This window comes from Bos javanicus, chromosome 13 (genome assembly GCF_032452875.1).
Source record: "Bos javanicus breed banteng chromosome 13, ARS-OSU_banteng_1.0, whole genome shotgun sequence".
Classification (NCBI taxonomy): Eukaryota; Metazoa; Chordata; class Mammalia; order Artiodactyla; family Bovidae; genus Bos; species Bos javanicus.
The window spans coordinates 51,003,493-51,027,701 of NC_083880.1; the positions used below are offsets into that span (position 1 = coordinate 51,003,493).

The 24,209-nt window shown below is 49.7% G+C and overlaps 1 protein-coding gene across 5 annotated transcripts in view; it reads right to left on the minus strand.

Moving 5' to 3' along the window:
* The window catches only part of SMOX (spermine oxidase), a 34,801-nt gene extending 14,148 nt beyond the window's left edge, over positions 1–20,653 (minus strand). For 3 of the 5 annotated variants that reach the window (XM_061436637.1, XM_061436634.1, XM_061436636.1), the window contains exon 1: positions 20,464–20,653. The gene's annotated coding sequence lies outside the window, so the exon portion shown is untranslated. The remainder of the gene's footprint in view (positions 1–20,463) is intronic. The other 2 variants (XM_061436638.1, XM_061436635.1) reach the window with 1 other exon arrangement.
* Between the last annotated feature and the right edge of the window lie 3,556 nt (positions 20,654–24,209).

Sequence of the window (24,209 nt, forward strand, 5' to 3'; positions counted from 1 at the left end):
AGTCACCACAAAGCAGCAAAGAGCCCAGGAAACAGTGGACCATGAGGACCTGTGGCACCAGAGGCCAGACATCAAATTGACAGTTACACTAAGCCAGCTTGCTCAGAGACGCCAGTCTAGGGAGCTGATGAGAGGCCCAAGGGGTCCCTGAATCTGGCCCCAGGGCTGAGAGAGGTTGCCCTTCTATTCCCAGAGTGACTACAAGGGCTTGAAGGTATCTTTGGGCCATCCCAAGGGGCCACTCAGCTCTGATCCTGTCCCCACTTCCTTCCTGACCCAAGCTGCCTTTGCTAAGTTTTCAGAGGCAGAAGTTGCATACCGTCTAGTTATCCATACTATTCATAGTATTCAAGACCTAACAACAGGGAAATGAATTCATGAGTGGAAAGTAGCTGCTGGGCAATGGACAGGGGGCATATAAATCTAATAAAGCTAAGAAAAACCCTTCCTATGACACAGCAATTCCAGTCCTAAGAAAACACCCAAGAGAAACAGGGTATACTCCACCAAATAGATACACTAGAATGTTCAGGACAACTTTCTTCATGATAACCAAAAACAAATATCCCAAAGACACATCAACAGAAGAATAGATAAATATATTGTGCTATTTGTAGTGTATTCATACAAGGTACTATTCTTCAGTAATAAACAGAACCAAACTACTCTCAACAACATTACATTGACAAAAGAAGCCAGAGACAAAAGAGCACCATATTGTATGACTCTATTTACGTGAAATTCATGAAGCAGTAAAAAGATGACAGAAGAGAGATTGAGAGGAGGGGAATGAGTGAAAGGGTCAGAAGGGAACTTTCTGGTCTGGAAGGAAATGCATCTTTCTATGAATGGTGGTTAGTGCCACTATATATATATATATATATATATATATGCATAAACACCTCATTCCTGGCTCACTGTAAAAAATAAAAGCTGTGCACTAACAACCTTCTTCCCACACTTCAAGTTCTGACAGCTTGTTTCCATCCCACCTCTAACATTTATCACAGATTTTAAAAGAGTTTTTTTTCTAAATATAAATATGCTCAGGCTGAGAAGCTGCTCCTTGAACTCCTCGTCCCACTCTACCTGCCTATGTCACACCTGGGCACGGACAGGAGTGTCACCCCATTCCTGCCCCCAAACTCTCTCCAAACCGCACCCCACCTCCCATCCCTATGCTGCCCGACTCGGTGGAGTCAGGCACCGGAAGGTGGCGGAAGGTGGCCGGAAGGTGGCGCCCGAGACACGGAGACCTTCAGAGGCAGGGGCTCCCCTCCTCCTAGGAGAACCTGTATCCCGGCTTCCACATTCTTCCTTGTGCGGTTACGGTCTCGCCCACCCCCACCCCAGTGATGTTCGGTTCCGCCTCCTGGGAGCGAGGAGGTCAGAGCTGGCTCGAGCCCTTTCCTCCCCTCCCCCTTACCCTTCCTCCGCACCCCCTCTGCCGCCCTCCGCTTCCTCCCCAGGTTCTCCTTGGGAGGACTAAAATTAGAGGTGAGGGTGTGGCTGCCTGTACCAGCGCCGACAGAGAGGAAGAGTCCGCCCCGCAGCGCAGGCAAGAAGTGTGTTTTACATCAGGTTTGTAAACACGCAGGGAGCTGCCGATGGGCACCACAGTGAGCATGCTGCTATGCTATGCGAGTATCGAGACTGCCCACCCTCCCCCGACGCCTCAGTTCTCCAAGACTGGGGGGCTCTTCCTGGGCGTTGCTCCCTAGGCCTCCAGCCCCACCCCCAACCTGAGGCTGCCCCCCAGAAACAGCCACTTTTACGCTGTAAAGGGGTGGGATTACAGCAGTGGTTCTCAGACCTTACAGATGGAACCCCTTCTCGAAAAGCTCCTGGGGAGACCAAGGTTTAACTGAGATGAAACGGGATCTCTCTACTCCCTCAAGCCCCTAAGGTCTCATGGCAGAACTCCCTTGCTCCCTGGAGCACCACCTCTGAAAACGTGGAGGAGTAGGATAACTTCACCCTTGGGAGGCTTGTAGAGGGAAGAAACGCTTGGGGCAGCACATTGGGGTGGGGGATACCTAAACTTCCTGGCTTTCCCATCTCCATTTCTTTCTCTCTCAAGTGGTCCAGCTTGTCCTAACCTACGTTATTATGGACGTCTAGAGATTGTCAGCATTTTTAAGAGCCTTGTCCAGGAAAATCATTTGTAAAATTCTGTAGCTAAAATTTTTAAAGATATTTATTTATTTATTTTGATTGTCTGTATTTACTTATTTTAAAATAAGCATCTAAGAACTCATCATCTAAAATAAAAACTAGAAAATTGATAATAACTAAATTTTTATTAATAGGCTTCAGGAATGGATTGTGGGAAATGTGGGCACACAGTTTGCCTTTAAGATGAACACAAAAAGGACCCCACGTTCCCAACATATCAGAGACCTTCAACTTAAAGAGACATCATAGGGTGCTGTGGTGTGTGTGTTGGTCTGACTCTTTGTGACCCCATATACTGGGGCCCATCTGGCTCCTCTGTCCATGGAATTCTCCAGGCAAGAATACTAGAGTGGGTTGCCATTCCCTAGCTTCCCAACCCGGGAATCAAACCCAGGTCTTCTGCATTACAGGCAGATTCTTTACCATCTGAGCTATAGGGAAGTCATGGTGGAAACAAGTAAACAAGGGCCATGTCGGTCACCTGTTCCACTGGCCTTCACTGCTAACCCTAGTTCTGTGTCTCCACAAGCCTTGTCCCAGATGGGCCTGTCAACCCCTGGAGCCCCTAAGCCAGAGAAGCCACAAGCACTGTCCACAGATGGCAAAATGAGGCATCTCCATCTTTCCATAGAGTTGATCTACCCTGGGATCCAAACTGAAGTGAAGAGAGAAAACTATACCTAGAAACACCTACTGTGTGCTGGGCCCTCAGTTAAATGCTGCACTGGACTTTTGGACCCTCTGTTATCTCAGATTGGGAGGGAGCACATTTGTTTTCTGTTGGTTTGTGCCATCTCTTCCTTTGAAATTTTTTAATTTTATGAGAAAATGCCTTACTGGGGAAGAAAAATCACTTAATTCTCCTTGGTGCTTGCCTCTCCTCCTCTTGCCTTCCGTAAATAAATAAATAAATAACATACCCTTCCTTGATCTGTATGCACAGGAGAAACAGAACACCCTGTACTTTTCGAGCAGATAAAGGAGAGAAGAAAAAAGTGCTGGCTCAGCCAGGCAGGGAGGGGGAGAGGGGGCAGGAGGCGGGGGAAGGAGCAGGGACAGGGCGAAAGACTCTTGCCTTCTTGCTCCTGTTTCCAAGGCAAAACATGGGTAGGAGGGTAGGGCCCCCATGTCCCCAGGCAGGCCATGCCTAGTAGCTTCCACCCCCATTCAAGATATCCAGATGCCCCACTGCCTCCCCACCCAACCCCCACGCCCCTCCTACCCTCACTCCCAATTCTCTGGCCTGCAGGCCACCACCTCCCCCTGCAGGCCAGAGCCAACACTGCCCCAGCTGAACCCACCCAAGTAGCCAAATTGGAAAGCAGACAGAAGAGAGGAAAAAGGGAAGAAAGGCCCTGCCCATGGCAGGATCACCAAAGAAGGATGAGTGAAGACCACGAGGCCAGGTGCCAAGAACGGGCACTAGCCACGGAGCACAGGGCCACTGCCACTTTCCCACCCACCTTCTCTCAACACACTCAGCAGTTTCATTTCGTCACCCTTGGAAATTTACCCTCCAAGAAATTAAAAAAGTAAAAGAGATGTCCTGTCCAGCCCTCCAAGAAGAATTTCCTAATTGCCAGATACTAAAAACAGGTTTCAGTCCTGGCCTGCAACAGCTAAATTTGCTGAGCCACTTCACTGAGCCCAGAGCTGAACTGGGGACACCATGCATCTCCTTATGCTTTCTCAACCACAGTAAAACCACTGAAGCGCCAGAGCACTCACAAGGCTCAAAAGCATCCTAAGCAGAAGTTCTGCCCTTACCCCTCAGGTCAAGCCTTGTCTACCCCACACCCTGTATCACTGTTCCCCAGGTGCCTGCCTGCCTGCCTCCTCCGACTGAACCACACTCCTGGAGAATTGTTGGGCCTATTCCAAGTTCCATCCCTTAAAGACAGCATGTTGTTCAGTCACTAAGTTGTGCCCAGCTCTTTGTGACCCCATTGGACAGCAGCACACCAGGCATCCCTGTCCCTCACTATCTCCCAGAGTTCGCCCAAGTTCATTCCATTGAGTCAGTGATGCCATCCAACCAAGACAAGCACAGCCAGGGATAAAATCTAAAAATTCATGAACATCTACTATGTACTTCTATGGGGAAGGCCTCAGCATGTCAGCCCTTGACCCCTCTGAACCCAGCTGTTCTTTCTGCTTTCAGTTTTCACTCACACACACTCCCTGCCCCCTCCAAACATATACACATACTCCAACTTCACCAAAGACTCAGGTATCCCCAGCCTCGCCTCTCTGAAGGCCTATGGAAAACACTCCTCCCCACACATTACAGAAGGGAGCTCTGGGTTCTCTTAATACATGTACAGCCTTGTGAAGGACACAGAGCTTGTGCAACTGTGTGACTACACAACTCTGTGTTGACTGAACCACCAGTAAGGCCTGCCCCATTGATGTTTCCTGAAGCTACAGACATCTTGGAAATGAGAGTACTTTGCAGCCATCACCACCCAACCCCAGCCTGTTCCCAAAGCATGAGCATCTCACCTCCAGGAAATCCTGCTGCCTATTACTCGAGTGAGGCTGCAGTTCCACAATCACTGAGCAGGGCTGAGGTCCCAGACTAGACTGGTGACCCCTTCCTCAAGCCCTGGGAGTGAATCACAAAGAGTGTCAATGACCCAGGCTGGTGCAGGATGCCCCATCCCCCTCAGTGTTGGAGCCCGCTTCAGCCTATCAGGCTAATTCCCTCCCTAATAGTGACCACTGCAACAAAAACAATGCCACAAGGGACCAGGCTCCCAGGAGCCCCTCACCCTTCCAGAACTGTCTCTCAGAAGAAACAAAAGTCTGCCTATCCTTGGCTCACTTCTGAATACAGGCTCAGGCTCCCAAATGTGTCTGTCTCCCTGTCCTTTTCTCAGCATCACCCCAGGATGAATGACCATATCCCAGACAACTGTATGACCAAAGCAGTTAGCCCACCTGGCTCACCTCCAGTCACCCTTTAGAGTCCAGACTGCCAACAGCTGAAGCACTCCAAAGTGGGCCTACCCCTTCCAATAAGCAGGCTTCTCTACACAACATGCTTGCTCATGTGAGCTCTGTCCAGAGCTTTAGGGGCCACTGCACCTTCCTTAAGCAAACTCACGGACTTAAAAGGGTCTCCTCCCAACAGATATTCCTAGTGCCCTGGAGAAGCAACCCTACCTCAGTTTCTCTGAAGGAACCCCTCTCTGCCTCAGGCTCCTTACAGGAGGGAGGGAGGGGGAGGGAAGCTGGGATACTGGTCCTGAGGAATCTCTCTGGACTGCCTGACAGGTCTGGGGAGGGATTTGGATTCTCAAGGGCCCCCTAGACAATGCAATTATTCTTCAAATGTAAAAAACGCCCAGAAATCCCAGACCAGCTGCTTTGCACAGCGGCCCTGACAATGGGGCTCTGTGTCTGCCCATGAGGCTCCTCCCACCGTCAACCCCAGGGAAGGACTGAGCCTGAACTCCGCCTAACCAGACCCTCTCCAGCCCTCCTCACCCAGGCTAGCCAGCCAGGAAGTGAAAAAAGTAGGATTGCTGAGCCAGGCCTGGCCAGTCACGGAAGGTAGGCTGGGGTGGGTCAATGTGGGGACAAGGCAAGAGCAGTCTGTGACCCAAGAAGACACAGGGGGAAGGGAGAGAACACTGGCCTGGGAACCCAGAGACCTGGATTCAGGCCCCAGCTCAGTCTCTCTTGGCAGTGACGCCAGACTAGTGTATTCCCTTCTCTGGGTCTCAGCTACAAATACCTCTGAACTCACCCCAAAGGCAGAGCACCTGTACCCCATCTGCTGGACATATTTTTCTAAGCCCCATCTAATGTGTAAATGCCTGCCTCCTTCAGTCTTTAAGTTTCCCTTCGGTAAAATGGGGATAGATACAGCTACCTGGTGGGACTGCTGGGAGAATTCAATGATAGCACAGAAAAAAGGTGGGACCACCTGCCAGGGTCACCTCAGAGAAGGAGGGAAAGGGAGGATGATCCCCAAAGAGACTAGTACAGAAGAGGGAGCCACCTCTTCTAGGGCCCAGAGCTCCATTTCATGTGTAGAAGAACCTGTCTTCATCTCAGCTTAGACTCCAGCCTCAACCTGGACCCCAACCCTAATATCAGAGTGAACCTTAGCCTTGGCATCAACCAGACTATCCCACAGCCTGTGTATGACCTACCCCCCATCCTTGACCCAGCCTGACTATCCCACCAGTCTTGCCAGGGAGTGGGTGGGGAGTAGGCATCAGATATGGTGGCCATTTGCCAACTGTAAGCTCAATCAATGAAAGAGACAAAGCATGTGGGCTGAATTCTGCAGAGCCCTCCCACCGGCACTGTTCTCCGGCCCTCCCAGGCCAACATGGGGAAGGGGCTCTAGGGACCCCACCTTCCTTCTTGGCACTTAGACTTTTCTCCAAGCATAATGTCTTTATTACCCACATTTCTTTCCTGTAACCAAATGCGTAAAGTCCCTAAAAGCACAATTTTAAAAGGCTTTATAAGCCTTTTTCAGAAGAGAAGTGGGTAGCCTGCACTGCATGGAAAAAAGACAGCCCTAAACTCAGTGTCTGGGGGGTTGTCAGAGCCAAAGGCATGACCCATGAAGGCACTGATGGGCATGACGGGAAGGCATTCCTGGGGAGGTGAGTGCTCTGGCTAGTTTATATTTCCCTTGATGCTCTGCAAGGTGGGATAGACTAAGTGAATTGTTTTAGGAACCCAGCTTATAGCTGCCTGCAGAGACAGAAACCGGGGACTACCTGAGAAGGGGTGGAGGAGGGGAAAAAAGGAAGGGGAGAAGTCGGGGAAGGGATAGGGTCCTTTTGATGGGCATAAAGCTCAGCTGACAGTGGAACCAGGGAATCCATCCTAGAGATCCCACCCACCTTCAGCAAAAATGAGTGGATCACGCTCTGACATCGAACTGCCAGAGATCAAATTGCCAACATCCACAACCCATACCTTGAATGAGGCCAGCCAGGACCCTGGACCCTATTAGCCAGTGTCCTGTGTCCCCAGTAAAGTCCTAAAGGCACAGGTTTCACTGTGGCTCCCTTTAGCAACCCTTAGGATGAGACCTCATGGCCTGGATTTTCCTCCCTCTGAGCAGAACCTGACACCCCAACTCTAACCACCCCTCTAGGAAGCTATTAGCTACAGAAGTAAAAGAGACCACAGAGCTGGTTACTATGCCAGTGACTACATTGGTGTGAGACTGCCCTTGGTGATGTCAATCAGGCCATGGGCAGGGGAGGGCTGAAGGGAGATGGTACTCATAGTCACTCACTACCCTGGGAAGGGCTGAATCTGGAGAGAGAAAATCAGCCTCAAGACCATATGAGCCCTGTTTTGAGGCACCCAAGTCACCATGGCCCTTGGGGAACCCCAGGAAGACACCTTTTGTTTCTCTCATCCTCCTTTGTCTTTCTGTCCCCAAACCACCCCCCCCCCACACACACACACACACGCACACTTTTATGTTTCCCTTGATGACTCAGCTTGCTAAATAGTTTCCTCCTTTGGGACTACCTTTAGCACCATGGTTTTCATGGAAACCATGGTTCACAGGAAAAACCCTCAGAGAGGACCCAAAGTGCAGGGATGAGGTCTAACTCTAAGTGACCCAGGGAAGACTCTGTTTTCTCATCTGCAAAATGGGTATTGTCATCACATCTGTTCTCTAATGGATCTTGGGCTCCCACTCAAGTTTTTGGAGGGATGTATGTTTTGCTTCCCTCAAGATGCAGCTTCCCCCTCCTTCATAGCAGCATTATTCACAATAGCCAAAAGATGGAATCCACTCAAGTGTCCATCAATGGATGAATAAACAAAATGTGGTACATGCATACAATGGAATGTTATTCAGCCGTGAAAAGGAAGGAAATTCTAACGCACGGAACAACATGGATGAACCTTGAAGACATGATGCTAAGTGAAATGAATCAGTCACAAAAGGACAAATACTGTATGATTCCACTCATACGAGGTATGAAGAGCAGTCAAATTCAGAGAGACAGAAAGTACAATGGGAGTTGTCAGGGACAGAGGAGTGGGGGAAAATGGAGTTAGTGTTTAAAGAGTACAGAATTTTAGTTTTAGTGGTGATGGTAGCACAGCAATGTGAATATATTTAATACCACTGAGCTGTATGCTCAAAAATGGATAAAGTGATCAATTTCTGTGTATTTTACCACAATAAAAACAACAATAAAGTTGAGTGAGTGCTACTCTGTGACAGGCCCTTGAGGTACAGAAACAGCCAGATGCCTCCCCGTCAAGGATTGGGGTGACAGGTATCTGTGTGTGTGTGTGTTATTCACTCAGTCATGTTTGACTCTTTGCGACCCCATGGAGTGTAGTCAATCAGGCCCCTCTGTCCATGGGATTTCCCAGGTAAAAATACTGGAATGGGTTGCCGTTTCCTTCTCCAGGGGAATCTTCCCAACCTAGGCATCGAACCCACATCGCCTGCATTGGCAGGCAGATTCTTTACTGTCTGAGTCACCAGGGGTGACAGGTACCACAAAGCAAAGCAGATAAGGGGAGAGGCAGCTGCTCTGTACAGGGAGTCAGGGAAGCCTCTCTGACAACAGAGCACAGGAAGTGAGAGGCAAGAGGGGGCCAGAGCCTACAAATGCTGTGGTGACCTCCTAGGGATTTGCTGAATGAAGGAATGTGGGAGTAAGAGCAAGGATGGGGTAGGGATGACTTGGGTGGCCAGTCATGACACCAGGACCAACCCTTACAAGTTCTCTGTCAACTGGTCGTCTCCTTTCCCCCTCACAACAAGCCTGTGAAGTAGGAAAGACAAAAATTGGTTCCGGGACCCACAGGCAGGAGAAGGGCCCTGGTGGCCTGATTCCAGAGCCCAGTTCTTTCCTTGGGGCTTCAGGAGAGATAGGAATGCTTCTCCGGGCCACCTCCCATCGCAGGGATGAGCCTGCCCCCAAACACACAGCCGAGGGCCCCTCTCCCAGCCCAACTGCATAGGGCATCACCTGCAGGCGTGGCCTTAACCAGCCCCTGACCTGAGCTACTGTCCCCACGTGGAGATCCACCCATTCAGAAGATGGGGCACTTGAGGCCAGCGAGGTGTAAGCTGGCAGATGAAGAGGTAGCCTCCCGGCAGGGCTTCTCCCTTCTCCCTGCCAGGAGCCGCAGCCTCACAGTTCTGGAGGGAAGGAAGACAGCACAGTCAGCAGTTTCCACTGATTCTTTCAAAATCACTGACAAGAACTGAGGCTTGTGAGACGGCTCGGCCAGGCGCGGTTCCCCCTTGCCTGCCCCTCGTGACCGCACAAAGCCGATCTGTGCTTCAGCTCCAGCCCCGAGGGGGTGGGGGGCTCTCTAAGTAGAGTGGGGACCTCACCCATGGCTCTCTCAAGGAAAGATCTTCCTCTTCAGGAGAGGCTCTGGAGCCAAGGTGGGGTCTCCCAAGCCACGGGAGGGGTCCCCATTCTACTCAGCCCAGGATTCAGGCTCCTAATGGCATAGTTGGGCTATCCAAGGCTTTTGCTGGTTCAGGCAGCATGTGCAGGAAGAGGCTCCCCTTCATTCTAAGTTCCCTTCCTGCAAAGCTCCCTATTCTGTGCTCACCACCCCCCAAACTCAACATGGTTTATCACAGAGCACAGGTGGCATGCATGATCATGAAGAAAACATCCCTCCACAGTCCAGTTACTAAATAAACCCCAGGGCAAATCTCTATTTGTTGAACCCTTTGTGTGCCGGGCCCTGTGCTGGGCACATTCCATTCATGGCATCATTTAATCCTCCCAAACACCCTGATGCCCATTTAAAAAATGAGGAAACAGGCTCAGAAATGTTCACAGGTGTGACGGAGGCCACCCAGACAGAGTGAAGGGCAAAGCAGGCTTGTCAATGCCCGGCTCAGCTCTCTACCCTGCACTTGCCCACCTCTCAGGCCCTCGGTCAGCCTCCCGGGGCAGCAGGCCTGAGCACAGTCCTCTATCTGGCACTTCTGTCTTACCCCTCCCCACACAGTGACACTGTACAAACTGTACCAGGCACCCCGGGCTAGCAGGAGGTGTCCCCGGCCCGGCAATTTACCCTAGCTACACTGCCAAAACTTGCTGCCCAGAGGCCACTCGCCTCCTGGCCAAGGCATTAGTCAGGTGGGCTGCGGGTCCCATGGGGACTGACTTAAGGCTTGCCAGACCACAGCCCTTTGCCCTTGGTTTTACCCTCCATAAATAGTGACAAGGACAGTGATTTTGGTAGCACAAAAGAAAATTCTAAGAGCGGCTAAATGATAATTCCCTCTGGACAGTCACCTCTTCTCTCTGGCCCAAGATTTTCCTCTCCTGGTAACTCCAAGGTGATTTAACTGTGCTCTCCTTATACAGGATTACCCAATAAAGAGCTCTTCATAAAATCCAACCCTGAAGCAGAACACCACCACCTCCACCCCTGCTATCACCTGCCAGCCTTAGAAACAGCTGGAACCAAGTCAGAAAAGCCAATGGTGTTCATTTCAAAATGCATATGTGGGCCCCATGATTTAATCCATAAAACACCTACAGAGTTAAAACACTGAGCTTAGACAATAAACATACTCTTCAAGTTCTTTTGTTGAGTTCAAAGAGAAGCTTAAAAACTCATCAGCTTTTAGAATGAAGAAAAGTCTGTTCTTATAATTCTATCATCGCTGTTACCACTATTTTTCACTGAGTATGTCTAAGGTATAGAGGGCAATGCTAAGCATTTGGCATGGAATGTTTAGGTTAATCATGTCAATATCCCCTTCTACAGAGGACAAAACTGAGTGAGTTTCAGAGAGGTTTCACAACCTGTCATCTGACATAAGACAATCCAAACTATACTAAGATACTAAGGCTCAGATTTTACTCTTTCTTAAAGCCAGAGAATGAATCAAATTCATCATCTTTTCTTGAGTTACTTTCTCAGATTAACTCAAAATTTTGCACTAAGTGTATATGATTTTTTCATTTTCCAAAACAGAAGAAAGTAAAAGAGATATGTGCATTCAACACTTAAAGACCTCACTTAAAAAATCTTTCCTATGACCATCTGCCCACTGGTGGTCCTGCATGTCTCCTACTTAGCTGACTTAAGGTCTAGATATTTGCCTATCCACTCAGAGCACCCATCAGCCCTCTCTCCCTGGAGTCAGTAGTTTGGGGGGGCTGGGCTGGACTGGCCTGGGGAAGAGGTCTGGTTGTGGGTAGGAAGGCATGGTTGAAGGTGTGGAGATAGGCTCTGAGGGGTCTGTGACTTGAGAAAAGGGCATCAAACCAGATGTCCTAGAACCCAGATTTGAGACCCAGTCACGCTACTTGCTGGCACTGCCAGCATTCCCATCTTTGGGAAATAGCTCATACCCCATGCACCACAAGGAGAGGAATTATGTGTCCATCAGGGTCTCGGACAAGGCTGCAGAAGATGGCTGGGTTCTTTGTTCTGCTTCCTAATAAATCACAACTCATTTCCAAGTGCTGCTTCTCTCGGTCTTAAATCAAACCTTCCTTAACACCCTCCCCCAAGAAGCAGCTAAAGAATCTGTCTGCCAGTGCAGGATACATGGGTTCAATCCCTGGTCTGGGAAGATCCTACATGCCACAGGGCAACTAAGCCCAAATGCCACAACTTCTGAGCCTGTGCTCTAGAGCCCAAGAGCCACAACTACTGAAGCCCGCATGCCTAAAGCCCTTGCTCCAACAAGAGAAGCCACCACAATGGCAAGTCCAGGCACCACAATTACAGACTAGCAACCAGTCACCACAACTAGAGAGAAGGCCACGGCAGCAGTGAAGACCCAGCACAACCAAAAGTAAATAAGTTAATTTTTTTTTAAATGGAATCTAGACTAAGAGGCAGGGGTACTGAATTTACCTGCCCCAACACAGCTAAGCCACCCTGTTTTGGCTGAATCCAAATGTTTTTCTTCATCCCCTCCTACTGACTCCTGATTCAGAGAGAGCAGGAGAAACTTTGGGTTCCTGCCTATTTGAAGAAGAAAGAAACAGGGGCAAAAGAAGAAGAGAGTGCAGCTGAACTGGGTAAGAAAGCTCACTGAGCACCCAGGGCCTCCCTGAGGGCTGTTGTCAGCACATAGGGCTCTTACCCACATGCACTATTACGGCAATTTCTGGATCGTTGTTTGAAATGCCATACTCCATCACCTCCACCTGAGCTGCTGAGTCCTCACACCTCAGAGGAAATGGGGTGTGGCAAGGGGCAAGGCAGGGTGACCTCACTGACCTCCTCTCCCAGCTATAGGGGAGGCAGGAGGAGCACAGGCCCAGGGATTCTCCCTGTCCTACACTTTAGACACCCCTTCCGGGAAGGTGACAAAAGTGAGATTCTTAACCTCTTAGGAAAATGACTCAAGCTCTGAAAATGACTATGAGCCATTCACTCACCCCCAGCCCCATGCTTGAGACATGAAAGGGCACACAATTCTCTTAGGAAGCCAATGGAGAGTCCTGTACTCCTAACCCACCATGACACCCAGCCACTTTTCTCACTAAAACACTGTTCTGATCAAACCACTGCCCTGCCCAAAAACCTTCAATGGTTCCCAGTGGCCTCATGAATGGAGACAGGTCCCTGACACCTCTTGCCTGCCCTCAGGACCCTTGTCTTCTGCGCACACCCACTGGACCCCAAGACTGGGTGTCAACATAATGAGCCATCTTAACAATGAGACCCCATGTGGGCCCTATCAACGCCCTCTCCTGACCTTTGGGCCTTTCAAATCTCTGACAGTCCGCTTCCCTGGGATCCTCCTGGAGACACTGCCTGCAGCCCTGTCAATCACACTAAGAGCAGGCAACAAGAATCTGGGTGTCACACAACCCTAAAAGGGAGATAGCATTATCCTCACAGTACCAATGAGATTGAGGCAGAGAGAGGTTTTAGCTTCTTGCCCAGGGATCACAATCCCACTCTCTGAGATTAAAGGAAGGGAGAGAACTTGTAGGGCAAGAAGACAGCAGGGGATGATAGGGTAGGAGGCCCTCCCAGAATCCCTAAGACTCAGGCCTGGCTACTGTTGGGTCCCTTGCCCACCCACCAAGTGAAGCAAAGCTTCCTAGAACCCGAGTCCTAGAACCCAGGACTGGTTCTGGGCCCCAGTGCCCTCTTGGCCATCCCTTCCTCTACAGTGCTCTTTTCTTCCACTGACTGTCCAAATTGAACCCAAACCACCAAGTCCACCTCTCCCAGGAAGCTATTGCTCCATCCTACCTCCTCTCCCTGTCACTGTGGGCCCACCCATCACCCATGTTTACAGTCTCTTGTGGAACAACATCCTCCCACATCAGCCCCTCCCATCAGGTGTTTCATTGGTCAGTTAGTCATTATTAGGATGTCTTCAAAAAAATTTTCTTTCTATGATCAAATCAGTTTAGGAAATACCAGTTTATTTTCTGCAGGACTCTTCAAGAGTCTTTTAAATGCATTCTGAATCTTCCACAGAATTGTAGAGTGGCTTTTCCAGTTTCTGCCCCTGTTTATCCCCTAAAACCTTGAGGCTTCTCAGAACAGTCTTTGAGAAACACTTCCTCCTCCCATCCCCTCAGGCTTCCCTGGTGGCTCAGCAGTAAAGAATCAACCTGCTAAAGCAGGAGATGAAGATTCGATCTGCAGGAGAAGGAAATGGCAACCCACTCCAGTATTCTTGCCTAGGAAACCCCATGGACTGAGGAGCCTGGCGGGCTACAGTCCATGGGGTCACAAAGAGTTAGACACAACAACTAGAGAACAACAGTCCACCCCTTCAGGACAGCCTGCACAGCAGGGAGCACATGGGTAGGAATCAAGGAGGGGAGCATCTGGTCCCCTTTTAGGAGTTATGAGTGACATTCTGGGAGCTCAGCCTGAAAACCCCTCCTGGCACTGCCCAGGGCAGGAGAACAAGTGTCTTCTCTTTCTACCTTCCTTTGGGTAAGGTTACTGCCTACACTTCTGCTAGAGTCTAGAGGGACCTCATTTGACCAGTTGCCTCAGATACTACCCTTCAGGCTATGCAAAGCCCAGAGAACAAGGGGTCTTGGGAGATTCCCCCAAATCAAGCTGGACAGCTCTTCTAGGCAAATCACTCACTCTACTCCATCATTAGCCCATGAGTTTCAGTAGTAATCCAGGATTAAAATGTATTAAGCTGCCATTCTGGGAAGATGCAGTGTTCCACTCAACAAACCCTACAACTCTCCCCGCTGCTGCCCAGGGAGGGGACTGAATCCCTCAATTTACAGGAAACTGAGGCCTCAAAGCAGAGCAGACACTTGCTTGTAGTGACCCAGCCAGGGGCAGAGCAGAGAGAAGCATTCAGGCCTCCCCACGCCCACGTGGCCCAACAGCAACTCATGCAACCATCAGGGCAGCTTCAAGGACTCATGCAGGCCAGGCGGGGATAAGGGTTACTTGCTGAGGGGTAATGGCTCAGCAGCTGGGGAGACTTTTGGGGCTTTGAGCAGAAGATGGCATGTCTAGGGCTGGAGTCAGCTGTTTCCCTAATCTCCTTGGCCACACCCTGGCTACAGGAAGGGTGCTCACCCCAGATTGGCTAACCATAGGCCAGCTTGGCTGTGGGGAGAGATAAGATGCCCTACATGCTACCCGCGTGTCATCTTGCCCTGGGGCAGTCACCTAAGATACTTTCTCATGGTTTTGAAAGCTCCTCAAAGTCTGGCAACCTAGAAATCAGGCTTGTGTTCCCAACCTGAGACCCAAGTCCCCAGAAGCCCCTCACTTGGCCCCACCTCCCAACAGAGTAGCCCCTCCATCCTATACACTCTTCATAACTCCCCTCTGCCCTGCCCTCATACAAGTAGTCTCTACACCTCCCCCAACACAGTCCACAGGACCCAAGACAGTCACCTGTTTCAGGTCTCACCTGATCTGTGCCCATCCCTGTATCTGCCTGGCCCAAAGTCCCCAGTCTCAACCCTCACTACACAAAGATAACCCATAAGCCAGCAGCATCACACCACCCAGGAGCTTGTTAGAAATGCAGAGTCTTGGGCCCATCACAGACCTGCTGAAATGGAACCTGAACATTATTAACAAGCTGCCCAGATGACCCACATGTATGCTAGAGTTTGAGAAATAGTTTTATAGACCACTGATGTAATCAAGTCCTTGCACCCATGGCAAGCTTTGACAGTTCCTTGGGGGCCTAGTGAATCAAGTCTAGACTCAGTGACTTGGCAATCAATGCTTCAACTGACTTGTCCAGGCTTGGGCTCCCACTCTTCCTCAGGAAAACCATCCCATCCTGTGTTGGCCAAAGCCACCCAGGACTTCAGAGCCCCCTTAAAGCACCACCTCCTCCAAGAAGCTGTTCTGAACCACATTCCACTATATCACATCTGGCTTGGCTCACTCCTTTTTCCTGATGAGTGGGGACCCTGTCCTGGTTCCCAGTGGCTCCAAGCACCAGGATGGGGCACAGAAGATGGCAGGTGCCAATTCCAGGTAACAAGGCCCAGTGCCAGTTATTGGGAAGTCCACCCTCAGCTCTAGTCTGTCTTCACTTCAACTCAGCAGACAAGGACTCGGGCAGGGTGGAGAAGCCCATTGCATACTTCAGAGAAGAAGCACTCCTCAGAAACATGGACTTAATGAGCTTCCAGCAACAATGTGGAAAATGCAGAGAGAATGCCTCCGAATCTCCCTCTTTTCCTGGGGGACTGGGAGGTCTGCTGAGATAGATAAGCAGATCCCCTAAAACCTGGGGTCAGAATGTGGAGCAAAGCAACTCCATCCCTGTGTGGTCAACAAACCTTTTTTCTGCCTATTAGCCAGGCCCCTAGAAGGCCAAGTCACCTGCCCCGAGGCATCCTCATGACCAAACAGAAAAGCCTCAAAGGACAAGGCTGCCACACCCTCCTGCCCACCCGCTCCTTTCTGGCCCAGATCCTGCAGGCTGGCATCCCATAGGAAGTCCTTGCTCCTTTGCCTTGGGTCTTCAAGAAGGTATTCAAGCATGGACCTCAAGGAGTTCCTGGCTTCCACAGCCTCTGGGGATCAAAGAAAAAAAGTCTCTTGACTCTCATTTTACAGACACAAAAAGAAGTAAGGACAAGGCCAATACTGAAGTAGAGTAAGCTCTTTTCTGTTCCCATTTCTCTGTTCCCCCAGCTCTGCTCCCACCTTCAACCCAGCCCTACTTAGACCCCCATCCAGGTTTCCCAAGGCCAAGTCTGAACCTCCACATCATAACATCCTAGATTGAATCCAGAACAGGCTAGTTTATCTGCAGAGCTCCTATCTGACCTCTCTGGAGTCCTCACAGGCAGATGAAGAGGGCAATGGGGCAATGCTGAATCAAAGAAGTGATATTCTAATGGTGGTATCTCAAGCAGGGAGCTGTTTTTGTACCAGAAGAAAATGTCCTTCCTAGCTCCCTGAAATCACATTATGCATGACACCCTATTTGGCTTGGGCACAGTGCCCCTCCTAGAAGAAAAGGAGAGGCATGAAACAGACAGACTCAGCCACCCACTCTGAGTAAGGACCCCTTCTACCTTAGAGGGTTTGACTTCTTTCCTACCTCTCCAGCCCCAAGGCCAAGCACCTTTGGGAGTCAGGAAAAAAAAACACTTGTTAAAAAGACTTCAGCTCACATATCTGAGAGGTAAGAAAGAAGTGACAGAGTAGACTGATTTAGAGCATGGATTCTGAAGCCAAATTGCCTAAGTTCAAATCCTTGCTCTGTCACTATTGAGCTGTATGACTATGCCTTGGTCTTCCAATCTGTAAAATGGGAATAAGACCTACCTTATAGAGCTGTTAAGAGGATAAAAGGAGCTAATATTTGCAAAGTCCTTAGAATACTGCCTGGCACCCAGTGAGTATACCAGGGCCCTGGACTAGCCTCTTGGCCTCTGCTCAATTTCTCCCACCTAGGACACCCTCTTTTCTCCCTGCTCTATCCCAGCTCAAAGCCTTTCCTAGGCATGCCAGCCCAGTTGTGATCTGAACCCCAAGCCCCTAGGTCTGGCACTCACCTCACAGTCTTATCTTGGTCCATCACCAGTCTCCCTGTCTAGGGCTGCGCTTCCTGCCCCCAGATCCCTTCATTCTGAGAGCACTAACCAAACAGCTCAATTCTCAGCTGGGCTCCTCTGTGCAAAGAGGAAAGCTGTGAGTGGGAAGATAAAGGACTAGAGACCCCCCAATCTCAGCTTCTTCCTCCCCTTCAACTCTCTGCCCCCAGGGCTGGGTACCCAGCAGTCACCCAAGAAAGTAACTTGAAATAAAGCCCTGGCTGCCCACGCCATCTCTATCTCCTGAGTTAGAAAACACACACAAGCACACAGGTACATACCCTTCTGTTGACCTAATCTGGATTTCCACCAAAGGGAGCAAAGGAAATCATTGATCCCCAACCCACAGCAATTCACATCAACTCCACACCCCCTATCCATCCAATCTCCCACTACATGTACAGGCCTGCCTTTAAGCCATTTGTACTGTCTCTACTTCCCTTTTCCCACTGGCCCCCTCAGATTCTTGCAGTGATTTGCACAACTGCTTTCAAGGAAAGAAAATAAAAGTCCTATGATCACTTGAGATTTACAGGGGGCTCCTGCACTGCCTGACCTTCCCACCTGGCTGAAGATTTCCTGAGTATTGGCTACATTCCAGGCATTCTGCTAGATGCTCCAGATGCAACAGTGGGCCAGTGCTTAGGACGCTACACCAAGTAAACAGACAACTGCAACAAATGGTTATGAACTGTGATAAGCACAATGAAGAAAGTAAACCACGTGCTATGATGAATTACAAAGAGGATGGGAAGGCATATTTGAGGTAAGACCTGAAAAATAAGAAGGAGCAGAGCCAGTCCAGTAGAAAACCTTGGAAGTACATTCAAGGCAGAGAAAACAGCACAAAGACCACAGGGCAGGAAAAAGCTTAGGTGTTCAAACGGCAGAAGTGATTCAGGTGTGGCTGTCAGAAAAATGCAAAGGGGACAGTGGTCAGGATCAGCAGTGACCAGATCATGGAAGACCTGAAAGACCGGGGAAAGCTTTGAAATTTTACTCCAAGTGCAAAAGGGAGCTGTTTAGGCTCTTAGAGGAATGAGACTACTCAATATTTTTCTAAATTGTTCTTGTTGCTGTTAAAATGGATTTGAGGAGGCAATTGCAGACTTGGGGAAAGCAGGCAGAAGCTACTACAGTATTAAGGCAAGACAGAAAAGGTAGCTTGGCCTGGGGCAGTAGCCTAGGGCAGTAGCCTAGGGCAGTAGCATGGAGTCAGAGTATGAAGAATAGGCCTGAGATAGATTTGGCAAAAGAACTTGCTGTAGTACCAGCTGTGGAGAGAAGGAAAAAGATTCCACCTAGTTTCCTGTCTTTGATGGCAGGTGGGTTATGGGGCCTTTACTGAGATGGGAAGGCCACAGGAGGGTCATGCTTGGGGAGTGCAGTCAGGACTCTGTTTCATCCATATTAAGTTTTCATACCTATAACATCATAAATCATTAGATTGTGGCTGGATAGAGAGGTTAGATTTGGAGAAGGAAATGGCAACCCACTCCAGTGTTCTTGCCTGGAGAATCCCAGGGACGGGGAGCCTGGTGAGCTGCCATCTATGGGGTCGCACAGAGTCGGACACGACTGAATTGACTTAGCAGCAGCAGCAGCAGCAGCAGCAGAGAGGTTAGAACTGAAGATAAAATTTGCTACATAATATTATGAGAGTGAAAATGATGTACATTTAAGATTTGTGCTTGTAAATTAATGTTTGAAATTAATGATTTTAAAAATTATAAGAAGAAAAATGAGAGCTTGAGGGAAACTTAAATAGAAGGGACTCAGGAGAAAGGAGGAAGTAAGAACAGAGCCCAGGATCCTCCAACATTTACAACTGTGTGAAAGACTCATCCTTAAAAACAAGCAAGGAAGGGCTTTGGTAGGAGGAAAGGGGGTTTGTGACGAAGAAAACCAAAAGTCAAGAGAGGACATTACAAAGAGTGATCTAGACCAAGGGAGGTCAAGGAAGATCTGCTTATAGGGGAGTGTAAACCACTGGAGACCTTTACTAGGGCAGTTTCAGTGAAGCGGTGGGACCAAAGCCTGGTCAAGTGAGCTGAAGAACACAGAGACCATAGGTACAGGCAGCTCTCTGGAGAAGTATTACTGTGAAGGGAAGTGAGGTCATCTGTAGCTGGGGGAGAATGAGGGATGAAGAAAAAAAAGGTGGGGGAGGGTCATAAAAGGGAAGCAGTGGGGTGCCAAAGCATGTGAAGAAGGTACTGCTGGGAATGATCCAAGAGAAGTAACTGAAGAATGAGGGACAGGGAGCAGACTACGTTGGAATCCTAGTGGAGGCATTAGCCTGAGGCAGGAACTGGGATGCTGGGCAAAGATGCAAAACGCAGATGTGGGTCCTTCACTACACACTTTCAGATGCATGCATACGCATTCCAATGACCCCCCTAGACACCTGCCGTCTTGCTGCCTGCTCCAAACACAGACAAGTTACCCACCTACTTCGCGGTCTGGCACGGGATGTGCCACCACCGGCAGATCCTGCAACCAACCTGTGGGCACAACTCACCACAGGTGCCAGCTACAGCGCTTGTCTTATCAGGCCATGCCTTTTCCTGGTGCAAGCTCCGAGGGGGTCCCCAGCCTCTGACCGGCTCTATCTCTAAGCCCCTCCCCCAAATTGAGCACTCAACACTCCCTACCCCTTTCCGAGACGGTAGGGAGCCTAACCTAAAGCAGTCTGTGAGCCCCTAGTTGGCTCTTCGGAGAGAGCTGCTCCCAACCCTGTCCGGGGGACTCCTCCCATACCCCCCGCGAGAAGACTACCTGGACGCCCTTTGGGAGGACGGCCCAGCCTCTTCCAGCGTCCCGACCATCGCCCCGGCGCCTTCTCTTCCCTCCCCAGTGCCCACCCTCTGGGTCGCCCGAGCAGTCGCGGGGCGTCAGCGCCCTGCTTTGTCTGCTCCCATCGAGGACGCCCGCCGGGGACGTCTCCTCCCGCACGCAGCCCCAGGGTCCCGCCTGCCCTCCACCCCAGCACAGCCCCTGCCCCGGGAACCACGGCCACTGGGTCGGACCGCCGCCTCCCGCAACACGAGCAAAGGGGCGCGGCACCCACCGCCCCCGCCAGCCTCCGGGAACGCCGGACACCCTCGCCCTCCCGCACAACCGCCGTTCTAGCTGCCCGAGCCCCGGACCGGCCGAGCCCTCGGGGCTGCTGCGGGCCCCTCACCCTCCCGCGGTCGACTCAGCCCCAGCCTGCGCCCGAATGGGGCCGGCGGCCGGGGGTCGAGGATCGGGGAGCAGGCGCGCGCTGTACCTTTCCCTGCTGAGCCGGGGAAGAGAGTTTTCCGTGAGTGGCGCTCCACCTCGGCCTCCTCCGCCTCCCCTTCTCCTCAGCCGCCTGGCTTCCTCCTCCAGCCGCTGCTGGGACCTTAGGGGCCCGAGCCAGCCGCCGCGGCCTGTGTGGGGCCCCGTTCAGCCTCGCGTCCCCAACCCACCCCGCCCAATCCGTTCAGGCCCAGCCCCCGCTCCGCCTCTAGGCGGGGACGCGCCGAGCTCCTCCCAGGCTCGGCTGGACAGGGGCGGGGAGGCTGGAGGCCGCGTTGGCAGAGGACCTCTGTGTCCCTTCTTGTAGAGGGACCGGGACCCAGCGCTCCCTACCTGAGCTCCAACGTCCCTTCCTCAATCTGGGCACCTAACGTTCCCACCTGTCCCCCAAAAGAAAAGCAGTTAGTCCAGCCCTGCCTGCCCTGTGCTTGGGTGTAAGGTGGAGCCCAAGCTGCCTGCCAGGCAACAAGCAGAGCTAGGCCCCTGGACTCAGTTTACCCGCAGAACTCCAAACCCTACCGTCGAAAGGAAGAGGAACCTCTCTCTCCTCCCAGAGCTGCCTTCACTTCCACAGATCCACTGGATCTCAGTTGGGGGCGGGGGTGGGGTGGTTTCCTAAGGGGCTACCTCTAGCCTCAGATTGTCGGCAACACCACTTCGTACCCAGCAACCACCACCCCTTCCCATGCCACCTCACATTAATACCGGTGCAGAAATCTCAGCATCTCTGTACACTGGTGCCAATCAAATCTCAGAGACAGAGTCTTGGATGAAGTAGGAAAGGATAGCTTTAGTGCTTTGCCCGCAAAGCAGGCCACAGCCAGCTCATGCCCTCAAAACTATATGTCCCAATTTGGGGAAGATAGTGAGAAGTTTTATATTAATTGTTTAAAGAGGGCATGATCAACTCCTGGACATTCTTCTGCTGGGCTGGTGGTGAGGTAAGTAGGAGTCAGCATCATTAACCTTCAGGTCCAACTGGGGTCTACCTGCCTGTGGGCAGCATACCATCATTAATCATTAACTTCCCCCACCTGGAGCAGGTTTCAGTATCTATGAAATATCTCAAAGATGTTGTTGTGTGTATCCCTTGAATAGCAAGGAGAGATAAAGGGGCCTTCTTAAAGGAAAAGAAATAGAGGAAAACTATAGACTAGGAAAGACTAGATATCTCTTCAAGAAAACTGGAGATATCTAGGGAACATTCCGTGCAAAGATGGGCACGATAAAGGACAGAAACAGAAAGAACCTAAGAGAAGCAGAAGAGGTGTCAAGAACAGAAGAACTATAAAAGAAAGATCATAATGACCCAGATAACCATGACAGTATGGTTATTCACCTAGAGTCACACATCCTGGAGTGTGAAGTGAAGTGGGCCTTAAGAAGCATTACTACAAAAAAAGCTACTGGAGATGACAGAATTCTAGCTGAGCTATTTAAAATCCTAAAAGATGCTGCTGCTAAAGTGCTGCACTCAATATGCCAGCAAATTTGGAAAGCTCAGCAGCAGCCACAGGACTGGAAAAGGTCAGTTTTCATTCTAATTCCAAAGAAGATCAATGCCAAAGAGTGTTCAAATTACCAGGCAGTTGTGCTCATTTCACATGCTAGCAAGATTATGCTCAAAATACTTCAAGCTAGGCTTCAACAGTACATGAAGCGAGATGTACAAGCTAGATTTTGAAGAGGCAGAGGAACCAGAGATCAAATTGTCAACATTTGTTGGATCATGGAGAAAGCAAAGGATTTCCAGAAAAACATGTGCTGCTACTCATTGGCTCCACTAAAGCCTTTGACTGTGTGGGGGGTCAAAAAAAATTGTGGAAAATTCTTAAAGAGATGGGGGTATCAGACCATCTTGCCTGTCTCCTGAGAAGAACCAGACATGGAACAACTGACTGGTTCAAAAACTGGGAAATAAGTACAATAAAGCTGTATATTGTCATTCTTCTTATGAAACTTATATACAGAGTACATCATGCAAAATGCCAAGCTGGATGAATCACAAGATGGAATCAAGATGACTAGGAGAAATATCAACAACCTCAAATATGCAGATGGTACCACTCTAATGGCAGAAAGTGAAGAAAAACTAAAGAGCTTCTTGATGAAGGTGAAAAAGGACATTGAAAGAGCTGGTTTAAAACTCAACATAATAAAAACTAAGATCACAGCATCTGGTCTCATCACTTCATGGCAAATAGAAGGGGAAAAGTAGAGGCAATGACAAATGTTATTTTCTTGGGCTCCAAAATCACTGCAAATGGTGACTGCAGTCATGAAATTAAAAGATGCCTTGCTCCTTGGAAGGAAAGCTATGACAAACCTAGAACAGGAATTAAAAAGCAGAGATATCACTTTGCCAACAAAGTCAATATATTTGTTTCCAATTCCAAGTTTTGTCTGTTTACAGCATGACAGGCCAGTTAACCCAGCAACAAGGTATTGAGACAAGGAATATGACTTTATTCAGAAAGCCAGTTGACAGAGGAAAATGGTTGACAAATGTCTCAAAATAACCATCTTTTTCGGGTCTGGATTCCAACTTCTTTTATAGGACAGAATAGGGGAGGAGTTGAGGAAGTAAAAACCAAGTCTATACCCCCACCAATAATGCCAGAGAAGATGAAGTTGAACAGTTCTATGAAGACCTGCAAGACCTTCTAGAATTAACACCAAAAAAAGATGTCCTTTTCATCATAAGAGATTGGAATGCAAAAGTAGGAAGTCAAGGGATACCTGGAATAACAGACAAGTTTGGCCTTGGTGTACAAAATGAAGGAGGGCAAAGGCTAACAGAGTTTTGCCTAGAGAACTGATCATGGCAAACACCCTTTTCCAACAACATAAGAGATGACTCTACACATGGACATCACCAGATGGTCAATACCGAAATCAGCCTGATTACATTCTTTGTAGCCCCGAAGATGGAGAAGCTCTATACAGTGAGTAAAAACAAAACCTGGAGCTGACTGTGGCTCAGATCATGAGCTCCTTACTGAAAAATTCAGACTTAAATTGAAGAAAGTAGGGAAAAACCACTAGGCCATTCAGGTATGACCTAAATCAAATCCCTTGTGATTATACAGTGGAAGTGACAAATAGATTCAAGGAATTAGGTCTGATAGACAGAGGTCCAAAGAACTATGGAAAGAGGTTCATAACATTGTACAGGAGGCGGTGACCAAAACCACCCCCAAGAAAAAGAAATGTAATATATACAAATAGTTGAGAAAAAAAGAGAAGCGAAAGGCAAAGGGGCAAACGAAAGCTATCCCATCTCAATGCAGAGTTCCAAAGAACAGTAAGAAGAGTAAGAATAGTAAGGAGAGATAAGAAAGCCTTACTTAAAGTAAAGACGATTATCTCGCAAATATCTGCTGGAATGGCCAACCTCAGAGAGTGCGTGCTTGTGCTTAGTTGCTTCAGTTGAGTCCGACTCTTTGTAACTCAGTGGAGCTACAAGAGCCTGCAAGGCTCCTCTGTCCATGAGATTCTCCAGGCAAGAATACTGGAGTGGGTTACCATGCCCTCCCCCAGGGGATCTTCCTGACACAGGGAGCAAACCTGGTCTCCTGCATCAGCAGGTGGATTCTTTACCACTAGCACCACCTGGGAAGCCGCAAACTCAGGGAAAGTGGAAGTGAAAGTTGCTCAGTCGTGTCTGACTCTTTGCAATCCCATGGACTATATAGTCCATGAAATTCTCCAGGCCAGAATACTGGAGTGGGTAGC